The sequence below is a fragment of the Tursiops truncatus genome, chromosome 8 (assembly GCF_011762595.2).
Source record: "Tursiops truncatus isolate mTurTru1 chromosome 8, mTurTru1.mat.Y, whole genome shotgun sequence".
Lineage (NCBI taxonomy): Eukaryota > Metazoa > Chordata > Mammalia > Artiodactyla > Delphinidae > Tursiops > Tursiops truncatus.
In genome coordinates this window covers 91029781-91043055 of record NC_047041.1, presented here as the reverse complement: position 1 = coordinate 91043055, position 13275 = coordinate 91029781, and the positions used below count along the sequence as shown (strand labels likewise).

The 13275-nt window shown below is 39.7% G+C and overlaps 1 long non-coding RNA gene across 1 annotated transcript in view; it reads left to right on the top strand.

The window, feature by feature from the left end:
- LOC109552215 (uncharacterized) overlaps positions 1-13275 on the top strand; it is a 292534-nt gene that overhangs the window by 28157 nt on the left and 251102 nt on the right. Inside the window, exon 2 of the long non-coding RNA XR_002178979.3 lies at positions 10407-10497. This is a non-coding gene — a long non-coding RNA (uncharacterized lncRNA). The remainder of the gene's footprint in view (positions 1-10406; positions 10498-13275) is intronic.

The window sequence follows — 13275 nt, the reverse complement described above, 5'->3', positions numbered from 1 at the left end:
TAACAATCCGTGTAGAGATGAATGGATGCATCTCCAGGATTGATGGGGCCCAAAGTAAACAATTTTACCAAGTGGCTGGATGGTCTTCTCAAAGGACCTTACTTATAAAGGCTCAGTGTGTGTTTTGGGCACTGACATGCCAACAGTGACAGCTGTTAGATTAGCTTTACTAGGAGGGAGTTAATGCTAATGGTCCAAAAATAACCTCCATTCCTACTACCGTGACTCCTTTATGTTCAAGCATTAGGTTATTCATGGAAAGAGGATGGCTAACCACCTCTGGATGTGCCATTCTATCCACTTCTTATTAAATGCCTCATCTGAAGTGGATGCTTTCTGATGGACATTGAGATGACAGATCATTACCCACACAATCTGTGCTCATTCTCATAAACTACCTCTTCCCCCAAACTTATCTCCAATCATCCGATCTTGCTCTTTCCAGACCCCTTCCCAACATCTGAGCCACTCTCCACTACCCAATAGTACATGTATACCCATATATTAAGCTACTTCTTTCTCTATATCAGGGGTCAGGCTGGATAATAAATACTTAAATCTGGCTTCACAGGCCAGATAGTATTTGTTGCAACTTTGTCTCAACTCTCATTTTATGTGAAATCAGCTGTAGGCAATACAGAAAAAAATGGGTGTAGCTATGACCAAAAAAACTTTATTTACAAGATCAGACAGTTGACTGTATTTGGCTCGTGGGCCATTGTTTGCTAATCCGTGCTCTATATGAAGGTGTTGACCAAATCCACCTCCATATTCTGCTTGCTGGGAAGGTTCTTCCTCACCAGGACCCCTGAGTGGAGGTATAAAGTGCATGTAGTCCATTTTTGCTCACATCAGTATTTTGAGCTGGTCTATCCATGAACCAAGCCTGGTTTTCTTTCTCCTACGTCAGCTGGTCTTGGGGGACTCCCACAGGTCCATAATGTGAACTGAGGGTAAGGTCTTGGCATAGCATAGGTAGGTGACATTGGCATGTAGAGTATCTGGTATGTAACTTCCTTTGGCCTTCTGAACCTGATCAGTTCTAGTACCAAATTTTCTATTACCATATGATGGATTGGTTCTGCATCCATTTAGCTCAATGAATACCCAAGACATGGTAGGCAACTACATTTTCATAGATATTTTATTTCCCATGATGTAGCATTTAGTCTTTACTAAGGCCCAGTAGCATTCCAGAAGCAGGTTTTAAAACAATGAGTAATACTCTGCTGAAGAAGGCATGGGTTTGCTCCAGAATACTAGGGAACTTCATTGTAATTTTCCTATTACACTTACTAAAGCCTCCACATGCCATGCTTATCTGCCACAGACTCTCTAGCATCAATGGATCTGCTATGACCTGAGCTGAACGGCAGGTTGTACTCTAGCCTATATCTAATGCAAAATCCTCTTTTGCTTTAAAATCCAAAGTGGTTCATCAAGCACTATGCATTTTCCTTCATGCTGAAGATACAAAGTACCGTAACTTTTGTATTACTTTAAAAGCAGTGTTCCAGCCCATCCTAGACAATTTTGCTCCTAAAACTTCACAAAAGTGGCAGTCCCTTGAATTCCTGTAAGGTTTATATTCTGTAGTCTCAGAAGCATGTGTCTTGAGAGGGCATTCAAAATATCTGCCCTTTTTGTCTTCACTAGGTTCAAATACTGTAATGTTTCAGATTGAGTTCTCAAGGAAGGAGATCACAAGACCAAAGTTAGCATGCAGGAGGTTTATTACGGTGTGTTCTTTGGAGCAACACTGTAGAAGGTAAATGAAGAAGGATAACTGGTCAGAAGGTGATGAGCTATGATGCAGTTTCAATAGAAACACTGGAGCTGGAATAAACCTTTCCCTTAAGAATTTTCCCCAGGTAAGGAGAGTCAGTCAGGGCTTCATACCTCAACATTGATCAGTCATTGGAGACAGCCCACCCCAGGAAGAGGGCACAAACCAGGCTAAGGTGGCTCTTTCCAGCAGGGGCAATCCCCAGGGGGACTAAGAGCTGAGGTCTATGTGTTGGCAATACACCCAGGATTTGGAAGGTCTTCACGCCTACATGGAGATTTGGACCATTTTTTACATTATCCTCCTTATTAATATAGAGGATGCAGGATGATATTCTTCAGACTACCAAGGAAATCTTAGTCCCTTTGGACATTACCCCAAGTGAAAGCTGGGAAGTTAAGATAAGTGAATCTATGCCAAGTGGATGAAAGCTGCTTTCGATTCTCTTTCCTGTTGGAGATTGAAAAGAACACATTTGTCAGATCCATGACCCCGTACCTACTGCCAAGCCCGTGTTGATCTGTTCTTTTAAAGATATATCCAGCAGAGTAGACGTGATTGGGGCTATCATTCAGTTATGTTTAAATGATGATATCCTTAATATGCCATGATACAGTTGTCTCTTGCAGAGGCCATTCCAATGAATCAAATGGGGATATGCTGGATATCCCAGTCCCCATTCAAATATTTTAAGGTAGCACTAATCTCTGCACCACCAGTCTATGTATCCAGATGGAATACAAAACACAGGAAAACCAAAAGATGGAAAACCAAAACACAGGACAATTCTATGGGCTTGTTGTAATATAGACCTCATCCAGGGTTTTGTTTGTTACCTGGAATTTATACACCTTCATTCTTTTTTTTTAATTTTTATATTTTATTTTTTTTATACAGCAGGTTCTTATTAGTCATTAATTTTATACACATCAGTGTATACATGTCAATCCCAATCACCAAATTCATCACACCACCACTCCCACCCCCCCGCCACTTTCCCCTCTTAGTGTCCATAGGTTTGTTCTCTACATATGTGTCTCTATTTCTGCCCTGCAAACCGGTTCATCTGTACCATTTTTCTAGGTTCCACATATGTGCATTAATATACGATATTGGTTTTTCTCTTTCTGACTTAACTTTACTCTGCAACAGTGCCTAGATCCATCCACATCTCAAAAAATGACCCAATTTCTTTCCCTTTTATGGCTGAGTAATATTCCATCGTATATATGTACCACATCTTCTTTATCCATTCGTCTGTTGATGGGCATTTAGGTTGCTTCCATGACCTGGCTATTGTAAATAGTGCTGCAAGGACATTGGGGTGCATGTGTCCTTTTGAATTACAGTTTTCTCTGGGTATAGGCCCAGTAGTGGGATTGCTGGATCATATGGTAATTCTATTTTTAGTTTTTTAAGGATCTATACTGTTCTCCATAGTGGCTGTATCAATTTACATTCCCAGGAAAAGTGCAAGAGGGTTCCCTTTTCTCCACACCCTCTCCAGCATTTGTTGTTTGTAGATTTTCTGATGATGCCCATTCTAACTGGTGTAAGGTGATACCTCATTGTAGTTTTGATTTGCATTTCTCTAATAATTAGTGACGTTGGGCAGCTTTTCATGTGCTGCTTGGCCATCTGTATGTCTTCTATGCAGAAATGTCTATTTAGGTCTTCCACCCATTTTTGGACTGGATTGTTTGTTTTTTTAATATTGAGCAGCAATATTTCCTTCTGGTAACTTTGGGTTTTGTTTGTTCTTCTTTCTCCAGTTCCTTTAGGTGTAAGGTTAGATTGTTTGTTTGAGATTTTTCTTGTTTCTTGAGGTAGGCTTGTATTGCTATAAACTTCCCTCTTAGAACAGATTTTGCTGCATCCCATAGGTTTTGGATCATCGTGTTTTCATTGTCATTTGTCTCTAGGTATTTTTTGATTTCCTCTTTGATTTCTTCAGTGATCTCTTGGTTATACATATTGCTTAGCCTCCATGTGTTTCTGTTTTTTACTTTTGTTTCCCGTAAATCATTTCTAGTCTCATAGCATTGTGGTCAGAGAAGATGCTTGATATCATTTCAGTTTTCTTTAATTTACTGAGGCTTGATTGGTGACCCAAGATGTGATCTATCCTGGAGAATGTTCTGTGTGCACTTGAGAAGAAAGTGTAATCTGCTGTTGGATGGAATGTCCGATAAATATCAATTAAATCTATCTGGTGTATTGTGTCATTAAAAGCTTATGTTTCCTTATTTATTTTCATTTTGGACGATCTGTCCATTGGTGTACATGGGGTGTTAAAGTCCCCCACTATTATTGTGTTACTGTTGATTTCCTCTTTTAAAGCTGTTTTTATAGTTGCCTTATATATGGAGGTGCTCCTATGTTGGGTGCACACATATTTATAATTGTTATATCTTCTTCCTGGATTAATCCCTTGATCATTAAGTAGTGTCCTTCCTTGTCTCTTGTAACGTTCTTTCTTTTAAAGTCTATTTTATCTGATATGAGTATTGCTACTCCAGCTTTATTTTGATTTCCATTTGCATGGAGTATCTTTTTCCATCCCCTCACTTTCAGTCTGTATGTGTCCCTAGGTCTGAAGTGGGTCTCTTGTAGACAGCATATATATGGGTCTTGTTTTTGTATCCATTCAGCAAGCCTGTGTCTTTTGGTTGGAGTATTTAATCCATTCACGTTTAATGTAATTATCGATAGGTATGTTCCTATGATCATTTTCTTATATTGTTTTGGGTTTGTTTTTTTAGGTCCTTTTCTTCTCTTGTGTTTCCCACTTAGAGAAGTTCCTTTAGCATTTGTTGTAGAGCTGGTTTGGTGGTGCTGAATTCTCTTAGCTTTTTCTTGTCTGTAAAGCTTTTGATTTCTCCATCGAATCTGAATGAGATACTTGCCGGGTAGAGTAATCTTGGTTGTAGGTTCTTCCCGTTCACCGCTTTAAATATGTCATGACACTCCCTTCTGGCTTGTAGAGTTTCTGCTGAGAAATCAACTGTTAACCTTATGGGAGTTCCCTTGAATGTTATTTGTCGTTTTTTCCTTGCTGCTTTCAGTAATTTTTCTTTGTCTTTAATTTTTGCCAATTTGATTACTATGTGTCTCGGCATGTTTCTCCTTGGGTTTATCCTGTATGGGACTCGCTGCACTTCCTGCACTTGGGTGGCTATTTCCTTTCCCATGTTAGGGAAGTTTTTGACTATAATCTCTTCAAATATTTCCTCGGGTCCTTTCTCTCTTCTCCTTCTGGGACCCCTATAATGCGAATGTTGTTGCGTTTAATGTTGTCCCAGAGGTCTCTTAGGCTGTCTTCATTTCTTTTCATTCTTTTTTCTTTATTCTGTTCCGCAACCATGAATTCCACCATTCTGTCTTCCAGGTCACTTATCCATTCCTCTGCCTCAGTTATTCTGCTATTGATTCCTTCTAGTGTCGTTTTCATTTCAGTTATTGTATTGTTCATCTCTGTTTGTTTGTTCTTTAATTCTTCTAGGTCTTTGTTAAACATTTCTTGCATCTTCTTGATCTTTGCCTCCATTCTTTTTCCGAGGTCCTGGGTCATCTTCACTCTCATTATTCTGAATTCTTTTTCTGGAAGGTTGCCTATCTCCACTTCATTTAGTTGTTTTTCTGGGGTTTTATCTTTTTCCTTCATTTGGTACATAGCCCTCTGCCCTTTTCATCTTGTCTATCTTTCTGTGAATGTGGTTTTTGTTCCATTGGCTGTAGGATTGTAGTTCTTCTTGCTTCTGTTATCTGCCCTCTGGTGGATGAGGCTATCTAAGAGGCTTGTGCAAGTTTCCTGATGGGAGGGACTGGTGGTGAGCAGAGCTGACTGTTGCTCTGGTGGGCAAAGCTCAGTAAAACTTTAATCTGCTTGACTGCTGATGGTTGGGGCTGGGTTTCCTCCCTGTTGGTTGTTTGGCCAGAGGCAACCCAACACTGGAGCCTACTTGGGCTCTTTTTTGTGGCTAGTGGCAGACTCTGGGAGGGCTCAAGCCAAGGAGTACTTCCCAGAACTTCTGCTGCCAGTGTCTTTGTCCCCATGGTGAGCCACAGCCACACCCCGCCTCTGCAGGAGCCCCTCCAACACTAGCAGGTAGGTCTGGTTCAGTCTCCTCTGGGGTCACTTCTCCTTCCCCTGGGTCCCGATGTGCACACTACTTTGTGTGTGCCCTCCAAGAGTGGAGTCTCTGTTTCCCCCAGTCCTGTCGAAGTCCTGCAGTCAAATCCCACTAGCCTTCAAAATCTGATTCACTAGGAATTCCTCCTCCCATTGCTGGACCCCCAGGGTTGGAAACGTGACGTGGGGGCTCTGAATCTTCACTCCAGTGGGTGGACTTCTGTGGTATAAGTGTTCTCCAGTCTGTGAGTCACCCACCCAGCTGTTATGGGATTTTATTTTACTGTGATTGCACCCCTCCTACTGTCTCATTGTGGCTTCTCCTTTGTCTTTGGGGTATCTTTTTTGGTGAGTTCCAGTGTCTTCCTGTTGATGATTTTCCAGGAGCTAGTTGTGATTCTGGTGTTCTCACAAGAGGGAGTGAGAGCACGTCCTTCTACTCTGCCATCTTGGTTCAGCAAAAGATATCTATACACCTTCATTCTAAGAGGAATACATGCTAGCATTTCAGATCTCCTGGTTTTCAGATCAACATCATGTTTCTGACAAGCCTAAGATGATAAAAATATTTCTTTTACCGCAGTATACTTTTGCACTGAAGAATGACCACAGGACCGTTTGGGGAGGGTTTTAGAGAATATTTAATACATATTCTTCTATCATTGTAAGATCCTACCTCAAGAAAGCCCAGTCTCTCCTTCAATAGATGGGTTTCAAAATGGTAGAAATCTGGAAACTAGGTGAGAGCTCATGATTTTCTGCTGCTGTCATGGAATTCACCAGCTTTTGATATAAGTCAAGTAGTTCTTTGTTGGCTGCCCTTCTGTTTCATTTCTAGGAATATGTTGGATTATTAGCTATTGCAACAGTTCCCTGAGTTTCAAGGCCCTCTTGTTTCCACGTCTTATTGCCTATGACAGTAATCCATCCACCTTGCCTCAATGTTATGTGTCACCATTTTGCCTCTGCTCTCCCAGAGTCCTGCCATCCCCACTGATATCAGTGAACCCAGATCCATAACAGCATCTTCTGTTATTAATCCTTATCTATAGAGGACAGTCACCACTACACTTCTCAGTGCAGCCATTGCCCCTCTCCTTACTAGTGTATTTTTATTGCTTAAGTAAATGGAGTTATCTCTGGGGCTCCCAGGGAGTAATCAGCTGGTGGGTTATCTGATTTCACATAATAAATCTATTCTAATGCTCACCTCTCTGTTTCCTTCCTAGATTCTATATCAAGGGATTTCTGGCACCTAAACCTCATTTGCTGTAGGTCACTATCCTATTTAAAATATGGGAGCCATACATTTTAATGTTTGAATCTGATCCTAGTGTCCTTACCAAGATATTAAATTTTGGTCATAAGAGAGTGTTCCCATATCAATAAACTCCTACATCCTTCCTCAAATTACACACTCCTGATGCAACATCTTTAAGATCCACTCCCATTATTGTCTCACTAGTCACTGTTGGTACATATTAACAAAATCCTGTAGTTCTTGGGTAAATAAAACATTTTTTACCAAAGTAAGACTGTACTTCTCTGTGTTATTCATAGACTGATTCTAGTTGTTAGGCAATGAAGGGAAGAAGGAGTAGATATTAAAGAAGTCAAGCATCATTTTGTGAGACATACACCTCATCTAATGCTATTACATGTCCCTAGTAAGGCTTTCACTTTACCATAGGAGAGCTGCCAGTGTATTAAGTCTTTATAGCTCTACTATCCTTATGATCAAATACTTGACCGAACACTCTAGCTGCGGGGAAGGGTATTCTCTTTAAACTTTGACATGAATGCCTCCTGTTTTTCACAAAATACTTGAAGAGAATAGCAGATTAATTTATGTTTGCCATTCTTCTTCAAGGCTTCTAGGACAATTAACAAAAGCCGGTTTTCCCAATATCATTCAAGAACTGTGCCTTATCCACTGTGCCTTATCACCCCTTCATGCATGTTCTTGAATGACTATAAAAACACCCTGAGTATCACTTTGGGGGTTACTAATATATTTTAGCAAGTAGGTGAATTTGCAAATATGACATCTGAGACTGATGAAGAACAACCGAAGCCAATATATTCCTTTCTACATGTATCTAATTCTTAATAAACCAAAAGTAAGAGTTTTAGTAATTATGAAATCACATGTTTCCAGATATCGTCACCCTATTAGCACCATAAATGGGATCCATTGACAGTGAGTGATTCAATCCCAGGATCCCATTCTAAGTATTTGCTTTCAAGGACCTTTGCGATACATGAGTCAAAGTTTGAGCTCCCAAAAGCAAATCCTGAAATAACGACATAGGCACGTATAGTTTATTTTTGAGATGATCCTATGAAGCATACATGTGAGAGTGGGGAAAGTGGGTGAGGGAAATGACCAAGACCAGTGAAATCATTATTAGTGTTTGGGTATGTTAGCTATCTACTGCTGTGTGACAAATTACCCCAATACTAAGTTACTTAAAACAACAATAAATATTTATCATGTCATAAAGGTTCTGTTAATCAGAAATTTGAGAGAGGCTTAGCTGGGTGGTTCTGCCTCAGAGGCTCTCACATGTTTAAATCAAGATGTTGGCCAGGGATGCAGTTACTGAAGGATTGGGGCTGGTGGATCTGCTTCCAAGAGGCTTACTCACGTAGCTAATATGTTGATGCTGGCTGTTGGGAGTAGATCTCAGTTCCTTATAATATGTACCATAGGGCTGCTTGAATATTTTCAACACATGACAGCTCTCTTCCCCCAGAGCAAGTGACCTAAGAGAGGACAAAGCTGAAGCCCTAATATCTTTCATGACATATCCTCGGAAGTCACACAATATCACTTCCTTAATATCCTGTTGATTATACAGATAAGCCTAGTCAACATGAAAGATTGGCCACCAAGGTTGCTTATCCCTACAGGAAACTGACTAAATTCTGAGATGTACTATACTTCAGCATTGTCCCACAGGATTGCTGGGATGCCAGGGTTTTTACCCACAGTCTCCCATTTCTCACTGGTTATCTGCCCCTGGGTCTTTAACTTGCTCACATTTCTGAGTTGCACTCAGGTGCAGCAGAGAGACCTCATAGGCCGAGGCAGAGACATATATGTTCTTGAGGCAGAAAGCTATCAGCATACGAGAACTGTCTGCCGCGGCTTCAGGCAAATGTGGCAGTGATCTGAGGGTGTTTGAGATGGCCAGCAGTTGCCTGTGAGAGAATAAATGTGAAACACCTGTAACTCAAGAAATAGTACATTGGGCTTCCCTGGTGGCGCAGTGGTTGAGAATCTGCCTGCTAATGCAGGGGACATGGGTTCGAGCCCTGGTCTGGGAGGATCCCACATGCCGCGGAGCAGCTGGGCCCGTGAGCGACAACTACTGAGCCTGCGCGTCCGGAGCCTGTGCTCCGCAACGGGAGAGGCCACAACAGTGAGAGGCCTGCGCACCGCGATGAAGAGTGGCCCCTGCTCGCCACAACTGGAGAAAGCCCTCACACAGAAACGAAGACCCAACACAGCCAAAAATAAATAAATAAATTAAAAAAAAAAAAAAAAGATCCCACATGCCAAATGGAGATCTTGCATGCGGCAATGAAGATCCCATGTGCCTCAACTAAGACCCTACGCAGCCAAATAAATAAATAAATATTAAAAAAAAAAAAAAAAAGAAATAGTACATTATTATTGTTGTTGTTGTTATTATTATTTTATTTTTATTATTAAAACTGATTCTCATTTGTAGTAGTTATATTCTATAAAGTTGCCATGAACACTGAGTTAGCAAATACTGTTCCTGGGGGAAATACAGGTTTAGAATCATGCCAGCCTTAGCTTGCAATATTTTTTGTCAACCAATCAATACATAACCTTGTTTTATGTGTGTCTCTGTTGAAAGACACCTTGTTAAATATTGAGTCATTAGCATTAGATGAAGCCTGAATGAAGCTTATCTAACACACATATTTTCTGCGTAAGGCATATCACAACCTTCTTGTACTTAGAAACACTAGACAGCATTTCAGCTCTATGTTTGGGAGCCATTTTAAACAGCAAAATCAGCAAGAAAAAGCACAAAAATGTGAAAATGTGGCCTCAGTAGACCACAGAAAGGAGACTTTTTTACAGTATGAGAACTGCAACAAGAGGGCATATTATCATCGCCTCATTGGACTTCAGCTGGGACTCTGTACATTGGGTTCCACTGTGCCTTATCACTCCTTCATGCATGTTCTTGAATGACTACAAAAACACTCCGAGTATTGCTTTGGGGGTTACTAATAAATTTTAGCAAGTAGGTGAATTTGCAAATATGAAATCTGAGACTAATGAAGAATAACCGTATTATTAGATTCTTTACCGTGTTGGTTATATTTAGAAGGCCCTGACTATAAAGATCAATAATAACTGATATTTATGAGTTGCTGACTATAAGCTAGAATCTGTTCTAATTCCTTTAACTGTATTTTATTCTTAAAACACCTTTGTGGTTGTAGGTACTTCGTGGTTACTTATCTACCAGAATCTAACTGGTGAAGACTCCCTTATTTACCCTCACTGGAGAATGAGGATTATTCTTGCCTTGAGGTGAGTTGAAACTTCAAAATGTGGACTTCTGCTACAAAAAGGTTCCTCCTCTCTGTCCCCTTCCCTTTTTTAGCCATTAAATAGCAGTTGCTGTCTTTAGCAAATCTTCCCATATTCGGACACCACAGTATACTTTATTAGTTTCAGGAAATGCTGTTTTATTATTCCAGGTTTTGTGACACAACCATAGTATTTCTTTTTAACAATCTAGCCCAATAAGCAGCTACTGCTTTAAGGAGGCTCTCTTATTTTTAGAGATTAAACTCTTCCCAAGCTGTATGAGCAATTCCTAACTTCCATCTATATTTCATTTTACTACCTCTCTTTAACCTTTTGTGCTTCATTGTTCTGGGATACTATCCAGACCCACCAAAGGGAAAACAAATCAAGACAAGTTATATTTTCATTCCACCCATGTGCATGCCAAACGTTGTAGGAAATAATAATTGCAAACCCAATGGGAAAATTCTTAGTATATTCATATTAATTTTTTAACAAGAGCATAAAACTTGGATAAAGTATGTCTCTTCAGAATATCAAGCAACAAAAGAGCTAGGTGGGCCAAGAATAAGAAACTATTGAAGAGTTTGATGTTTTATTTATTTGTTTTCTCTTTGTGTGTGTGTGTTTTCTCACTTTTTGGATTTTATATTTGACCCTGCAGTATTTGATTAAACCCTGTGTTCAGATGAATTCTGAATTGCCCATCGTGGTTGTTACTGAAACATAACAAGGATGCTGAAGTAAGAGTCTGAGATTCTTGGATGTGAATGGGACTTTATAAATTCACCTTCACATTTTGAAAGGCACAAAACTGAGTTTCAGAGACTTTATTCAATGTACAGAATATCACACTGTGACAAAGCCAGGACTGAAACATGTTTTTAATTTCTAATCAAGAGTTTATCCTGTTATATCACCATTTTGATTGACAGAGGACCCCATCCCTTCCATTATATGACCTCTCTGAAACTCACCCTGGAAAGAGATAATTCTAGGAGAACATATCCTAACATAACCATGAGATCCCTCAACCTGGAGTTCCTGAAATATGGTGCCGGTCTCACTCAGCATTTTCTCAGTAGACTTGTCTGAGATAGTGTAAATTAAGTTTTCATGATTCTATCTATACTTATCTTCCTGGTGTGTACAGTATATTAATTAACCCCAAGCCTGGTAGGATCTGTATTAAAATGATAACAGAATATTTTCTCTCTAGTTATTTTTCAAGGAAGATAATCTTGAACTGTCATCCACTATTTAAAAAAAATGAAATTGAGGGACATATTATAGGGGGTTGTTGAATAATACATAATGTGTATACTCTCCATCTATTCTTCCGTGGTTCTTCCCTGAATAAGGTAGCTGCCTATCTGGGACACACTGTTTTGCTCTTTATCTTGCCATCCTGAAATTAATTAATATATTTTATTCAACAATATTTACTGAGTACTCCCTATACCCCTGTTCTGTGCTAGGTGTTGGAAATACACATCAGAGAGTAAAGCATAGTCCTTATACTTGTGGAGTTTTTGGGAGAGAGTGAGATAGACTCCAATGAAATAATAGCATAAATAAATTTAAATCATATACATAAATATGAAATCATAAATCTTATGAAGAAAATGAACAATATACAATGTTAGTATGAAAAAGGGTGTTTGACCTAGTCTGACATGTCAAGGGAGGCTCTCCTGGGGAAATAGCATTTGATTTGAGGACTAAAGGGGTAAAAAAGAATTGGCGAAAAATGGTTATGAGAGCTGATATTCAAAAATAGAGCAGCATGTGTAAAGCCCTGTGGTGAGAGAGAGCATGTTTTATTTGAAGATTAAAAAGAAGGTCTATATAGCTAGAGCTTTGAAAGCTGAGGGGGTCATGGTGTGAGATGATACTGAAGCAGTATTTAGGGCCCAGGCCTTGTTGAGCCATATTAGCTATTTTAATTGTACCCCAAGAGCAAAGAGCAAAAACAATTCATTGAAGGATTTTACACAGATGTGATGTATCACCAGATTTGCATTTAGGAACTACCACTCTGCTTGCAGGGAAGAGAATTGATTAAATGGGGTTGAGTGGGAATTTAAAAACTGAAAGAGGGAAGGGAGTGTTTTGATGGTCCAGAAGGATGTGAGGTTCTTTGGTCCAGGCTAGTGTTGGTAATGGAAATAGAAGGGGATGTATTTGAGGTGCATTTAGGAGATGTGGCATTCAGGATTTGTTAATGGAGGTGGAAAAAGAGAGGGTGTGGTCAAAGATGACTCCCAGGCACTTGACATTCTGAAAAGGATTAACAGTGGTGTCATTCACTATGAGAGGGGGAAAAACAAGATTTTAGAGTGTAAAATAGCCAGTGTTTATAGTTTTGGGTGTGTTCAGTTCAAGCTGCTTGTTGTGTGTCAGGAGGGTGGCTGAATGGTTTGTGTATTGAAGCTCAGAGGAGAATTAGCAGTCATCGACACAAAGATGGAGATGGAAGCTCTGGATATAAATGAGAATTTTTAATGTATTTACTGTATTTTTCAGGTGAGACAAACTTAAGTGGAATTAAATGCTATTGAGAAAAGTGAAGTATTGGGGTGAGTAATAACAGAGGGGGAGAAGAGAGTAATTTCTTATGAGATCAGATGAGAATGAAGACTGAAATATAGGTAAGTCATATACTGGAGAATGTATATCTCTTCAGTTATAATGAGAGAGGTGAAGGGGCTCCAGGAATGAAGAAAGTAGTCTTCTGAGGCTGATAGGGAGATGCTAAAGGGCTCCTGTGTTATGGCT